A 6,995-nucleotide genomic window follows, 5' to 3' on the forward strand; every position below is an offset into this window, starting at 1 on the left:
TTTGGCCACAGGGCTCCATAAGACTTGACCATATTTTATTTTTCTTCTTTTTGGGTTTTGCTATAGAATGCTGCATGGCGCAAAATAAAAAACACACATGTGCATGCACACACCTGCACCCACACCCAGAGATCTCTATTGTTGGTTTTGTGATTTCATCCTTTCAGTTTCTGCTGCTGTCTCTTTTGACATTCTATATGCTCAGAACCTATCACAGTGCTTAAGTGTTAAGTAGGTACTTAAGTGTTGTTTATTTTATTTCTTTATTTTTTAAAACCCTTACTTTCCATCTTGGACTCAATACTGTGTATTGGTTCCAAGGCAGAAGAGTGGTAAGGGATAGGCAATGGGGGTTAAGTGACTTGCCCAGGGTCACTTGAACCTAGGACCTCCCATTTCTAGGCCTGGTTCTCAATCCACTGAGCTACACAGCTGCCCCCTTAAGTGTTGTTTATTAAGTTAAACTGACTATGTTTTTCTCCAAAGGATCAGTGGTCAAAGGATATGAATAGTTCTGAAAAGAATTTCATACCATTAGTAACCATAGGAAAGATTGCTCAGAGATGCTGATAAAATGAGAATCAAAATATAGCTCAGGTTCTATTTCATACCCAACCAATTGGTAAAGATGACAAAAGAGGCAACTAATCAATGATGGAGGAACTGTGGAAAGACAGGCACACCAATATATTGGTGGTGGAACTATCCACTGGTATGACCATTTTTGAAAGGCACTTGGAATTATACTAAGAAAGTAACTAAGAGATCTATACCTTTTGACCCAGAGATACCACTCTTAGATTTAAAAAATATAAAGGTCCCACATAAACAAAAATATTTGTAGTAGCACTTTTTGTAGTATCAAAGATGTGGCTACAAAGTAGATGCTTGTAGTTTGGTGAGTGACTAAACAAAATTTGGTAAACAAATGTAATGTGTTATTATTGAGCTGTAAAGTATTTAGAATATAAAAAAATGCAGAAATGCATGGGAAGACATATGAACAGATGCAAAGTATAGTGAGTAGCACCAGGAAAACCATATACATGACTACAATCTATACTATACTATACTATACTATACTATACTATACTATACTATACTATACTATACTATACTATACTATAAACAATACTCTGTGACAGATATATATATATATATATATATATATATCTGACTATAGTAAAAGTGAAAAGAACAAAAAAAATGTAAACCAAATATTACGTAATTATAATTACTAAGCTTTGCCTAAGGGAAATGACATGAGGATACACCCTTCTTGTAGACTCATAAATGTAAAGTTGGAAGAGACCCGTTCCAACTTTCTTATTTTATAGGTGAGGAAACTGAGGCTGAGGAGATGAAATGACATATTTCAGGTTATACAGCTTCCCTCCTTTTTTCTAGAGGTGGAATACCAGGCATGCTGATATTGTTGGACTCTGGAGATATATTGGTTAGTTTTGCCTTTCTTTTTCTTCTTCTTTTTTATGTTATAAGGAATGACTCTTTGGATGGGAGTGGGGCAGGGAAATTTTTTTAATATGGCTAATTCCTCTCCTGGGGATTGGGAGGTATATTCCTGACTTTTCTGCAGATAGACTCAACTAGCCCAATTTTTTCAAATGTATATAACTGAAAGTTCTACAAACATGTACAAGATAATTAATAAATAAATATGTAAAGATTCAGCCAGGCACTTGAGAAAGGATACCAGTTTAAGGAAAAGTGTTGTGATAGCAGGGATCAGGTCTTGGCTGTCTGAAGGCCATTTCCATGAGTTTATGTTGCATCTACCCTCACTAATCACAGTCTATTTGCTATTTTTAAGCAGCCAATATTTATTGAAGGCCCTTAGGGGTTGGGGGAATGAAGGATACCAAAACAAAATAACATTGAAATATTGGTTGGTTGGTAGTAGTCTCTCGGTAACCGAGGATGACGATTGTCTTTGTGCGTTTTTGTGCACAAAGACACTTGTGCATGAAGATTTAAGTGGAAAAGTCCAGGCTTCCAATGCCGAGAGAGTGGGACTATCATTGAAATATTAGCCTTTGAGAAAGGCACAATAAGATGAGATAGCATGAGAAATATAAGGGAAAAAACAAGAGATATAAATGTATACAAAATAAACATGAACTAATTTCACCCACAATTTAATGCAACCCTGGGCAATTTGTAATTCTTGGATTATTATTTTTCTCATCAATAAAATGGGGGAGTTTGATTAGACATGGGCTTTTTAGGCTTTTTGTGACATGGACCTTTTTGGGAGATGATGAATATATGTTATATATATATGTATATATATATGAATATATAGGAATGCAAATGAATGATATTGAACCAATGATATTGAAATAGTTATCTATATCTGTATCTGCCTATCTACTTTCTTTTCTACCTATCCATCTATCTAATCTATCTGCCTGTCTCTGTCTATCTATCTATCTATCTATCTATCTATCTATCTATCTATCTACCTATCTTCCTACCCATCTGTGTATCTATCTATCTACTTTCCTACCTACTACCTATCTGTCCATCTCTCTCTCTCTCTCTCTCTCTCTCTCTCGTTTATAGATTCCAGGTTAAGAATAACTAAAGTAGACAATCTCCAATCAATTACAATAGTTCATGATTCTGACTGTGAAGACCTAAATTCCTGAATGTTGAGGGCAAACTTTTTGCTACTTAATAACTATTCTTCCTTCCTCAGTTTCCTTTTCTTGAAAACGAGAAAATTGAGTTATGTGATCTTTAAGGTACAATTCTTCTATGTTCAGAATCAGATAGGTATTAGTCAGAGAAGACTTCTTGGAGGAAACCTCTGCAGATGAATCCTAGATCTCTGTATTTAACCTATTCTTTCTCTTGAGCTCCATTCCTATATAATTAACAATCACATTTCCCTAATCAATTCAATATACTCTTATAGAAAGTACAATATTTTTCAGGATGCTGAAACGGACCAACCTGGCACACTGCTGAAACCCTAGGCTTGACATCGAAGCCTGGTGCATTATGATTCATATTTTCATTTGCCTTAGCAAGGCCAGCTTCAGGAATGAGTCCTAGTTCTGACACCTAGGCATCATTGACTGTCACAGATCCCAGAACTACAAGGAGACTGCAATATCAGTTCCATGTTTTCATTACATAGTTAAGGAAACAAGTGCTCTTTGTCCTTCTCTTCCACATTCTTCTCTTCTTCCTCTCACTACTCAACCCACAGGGCTATGGTAAGAAAAGTTATTTGTAAATTCTAAAACATAATAAAAATGTGGACTGGAAAAGAGTGAGGCTGATGACTTAATGCAACTCTGCCTGACTTAAATCCAGTTTATGCTGGAGTCAAAAGACATCACCAGTGATGCAATTTTGTTGCTACAAGAACCAACTGACTCCCATTACTTCTATCCTAGTTCATGTCCTCATTACCTCTCCCCTGGACTATTGCTATATAGTCTTCTAATCTGCTTCCCTGCCTCAGTTATCTTCCTATTTCAAACAGTTGCCAAAGTGATTTTCCAAAACCATAGGTCTCAACAGCCTACTCCCCTGCTTAATAAAGTCCAATAGTTTTCTGTTACATGGAAGATCAAATATAAACATTTCCATCTGGTATTCTCAGCTTGGATTGCCTGTTTTTCAGTCTTATTACATATTACTCAATCAAATAATCAAGAAGCACTTACAAAATTCTTCCTATGTGCCAGGTAGGCAGATAGGTAGCTCAGTGGAGAGTGTCAGGCCTAGATTCAGGAAGTATCCTCTTCCTGAGTTCAAATCTAGCCTCAGATACTAGTTCTGTAATAATAAGCTGGAGAAGGAAATGGCAACCCATTCCATTATCTTTGCCAAGAAAACCCCAAATGGGGTCACAAAGAGTCAGATACAACTGAACAACTAAAATGTGCCAGCTATGCAGTTAAGTGACTCAGTAGATAGAGCTCGGGGTCTGGAGTTAAGAAGATCTGAGTTCAAATTCAGACCCAGATACTTCTTAGTTGTGTGACTCCGGACAGGTCACTTAACCTCTGCCTTAATCTGCTAGAGAAGAAAATGTCAAACTACTCCAGTTTCTTTGCCAAGAAAACCAAAAACGTACACTACATTAAAATGTAAGCTCCCTGAAGGAAGGACTGCTTTTTTTTCTTGGTATCCCTCAGCACCTACTACAGCCCCAGGCACAGAGTAGGCATTTAATAAATGCTTAGTAGTTGGCATGCTAAATAGTCCATGGGGTCATGAAGAGTTGGACACCAGTGAATAACAATAGAAAACATTTGCCATCTCCCTTTGTGTTAAGTGCTAGGAATATGAAAACAAAATTGAAACAGTCCTTGCTTTCAGGTAGCTTACTTTCTAATCATGGAGACAACATTCATGATGACAAGTATATACAGTGGACAGACAGAGACTGAACTGGGGTTTTTGATGGTTCACAATAGCCAGTGTGTGTCAAAGGTAGGGCATAACCTCAGATTTTCCTGGCTCTAAGGCCAGCCCTCTAGTCTCAACACTTCCATTATAATTATATTTATCCACATTATTATGTAGAAATGCTTAGCATATGTAAGATTAAGGAGGGCTGAAGCATCACTTGAACCGAATCTTGAAGGAAGCTAGTGATTCTGAGAAGTGGAGGAACAAAGGGAGTACATTCTAGAAATGAGGGACAGCCAAGGAAAAGACATGGAAATGAGAGATGGAGATGTGTGTGTGTGTGTGTGTGTGTGTGTGTGTGTGTGTGTGTGTGTGTGTGTGTAGGGTACACAATACAGCACAATAGTAAGGTAGCCAATATGACTAGTTTAGAGCGAAGTAATAGGTAAGAAGATTGGATGAGGGGTTGAAAAGAGATTGAAATACTTCCATTTATATACATTGGGCAGGTACAGTGGATAGAACACTGGATTTGAAATCAAGAAGATTCCTCTTCCCAAGTTCAAGACCGTCCTCAGACATTTACTAGCTGTGTGACCCTGGCCAATTCACTTCACCTTGTTTGCCTCAGTTTCCTCATCTGAAAAAAGGAGCTGGCGAAGGAAATAGTAGATCCCTCCAGTATCTTTGCCAAGAAAATCCCAGGTAGAATCTCTGGACAACTGAACAATGAAAAATGACCAGATCCACTGTGGTCCATTCAGGCTGGCCTTTCTACTGTTCCTCACATACTCCATCTCTCTTCTCTGTTCCTTTGCACCGGCTAATCCACCATCCCTGGAATGACTTTCCTGCTTACCTCTGCCCTTTTTCAATCCTGAGTTTTTCTCAAGGTTTAGCTCAAGCACTACATGAAACCCTGACTTTTTTCTACTCTAACCCATGCCCCTCCCTTTAGTAATGTCTTTCTTCCCAAATGAGTTTGTTTCTATTTTGTACTTACCTATATGACGAGAATGTACACTACATTAAAATGCAAGCTCCCTGAAGGAAGGACTGCTTTCTTTTTCTTGGTACCCTGAGTACCTACCACAGCCCCAGGCACCTGGCTATTTCATTGGGAGAATGTAGGATGGCCTGGCATCTTCATCCACATGAGGAAGGTAGCTGACCTGGGTGAATTTAATGTGCTGGAGCATGTGGAGTTAGGTGGTTTGAGGGGGACTTTGAAAGCTAACCATGGGAATGGCAAACAGAGGAAGTGGCCCTGCTCTTCTGGCAAGCTGAGAAACAGGAACAGACTGGAGCTGGGGGCAGGGTGTCAATTTTAAGCAGGAAGGGTCAGTTTCTCTATATGATCCCACTTCCCCCTCATTCCTCTCCCTTACCACCTCATGTTTCTGGTTTCTTTAGTTCTCTCATTAATGTCTTCCTGAAGTACAGTAGGTCAGGGGTATGGTACTGTGGGAAGAGACCTAGGTTTAAGGGCAGAGTCACAGTTTGTGAAAGCGAGAGACAGACAGACAGAGAGAGAAAGACAGATAGAGACAGAAAGACAGAGAGATGGAGAGAGACAGACAGAGATGGATTGAGAGAGACAGAGAGGGAGACAGAGAGGCAGAGAGAGAAAGACAGACTGAAAGATAGAGAGATGGAGAGAGACATAGAGGGAGATGGAGAGACAGACAAACAGAGAAAGAGATACAGAGAGAGTTTAGAAGGCCACCTAGTTCAATCCTTTTATTTACAGGGATGGATCTTGAGGGTCCCTGAGGTTAAGTGACTTGCCCAAGGTCACACAGGTAGCAAGCATTAGAAGTGGCATTTAGTACTACTCAGATGGTAAATAATGTTGGGCATTTCATGATCTTCTCTGAGACTCAGTTTCTTCAGTTGACACTTTGCAGGATTGTTGTAAAGCTCAAAAGATGTAATATCTGTGAAGGTAATTTTGTAATTGTAAACTGCTACAGACAGTCTGTTCACTGAAGGCACAGAGGAATAGACCCCACTGCTTTGGAGATAGGCCCTCATTCTGCTCACAGGCAAATAAGACAGGGAACCAGATGGTGGGCAATACAGACTCATTTTTAATATGACTAAAGTAAAGTGGGATTAGGAGAGTAAATTAAATGTGCCCACACATGTGTGTGCACCCCCCCAAGAGAAAAAAAGACAGAAGAATATTGCCTCAAAGTCAGAAGACTTGGATTAAAATTTTAATATAAGCATGGGCCATCTACTTTATCCTTTCTGAGCCTCAGTTTCCCTCAACAATAAAAACTTGCAAACAATAAAAACAATTGCAAAACTTGCAATACCCACCCCAATGCATTGTTATGATAATCAAATGAGAAAATGCATATACAGCTTTACACAGATTACAGTTGTTATTGCTATTTCTTTAAAAAAAATCAGGCAAGTGTCTCAAAGAAGAGTTAACCCTCCCAAAGAGTTCAAACTCAGTCTTGCTTTGTGTTGAAGGGTAAAGTAAATTCTGTTTGGGGACTGGGAAAGGGAAGAGGTGAGAAGAGGACAAGATTCATTTCATATCATGATTTCCTGGTTTGGCCTTTAAACAGAAGTAAGGCTCTCATTGACAAAGT

This window comes from Monodelphis domestica, chromosome 1, assembly GCF_027887165.1.
Source record: "Monodelphis domestica isolate mMonDom1 chromosome 1, mMonDom1.pri, whole genome shotgun sequence".
Lineage (NCBI taxonomy): Eukaryota > Metazoa > Chordata > Mammalia > Didelphimorphia > Didelphidae > Monodelphis > Monodelphis domestica.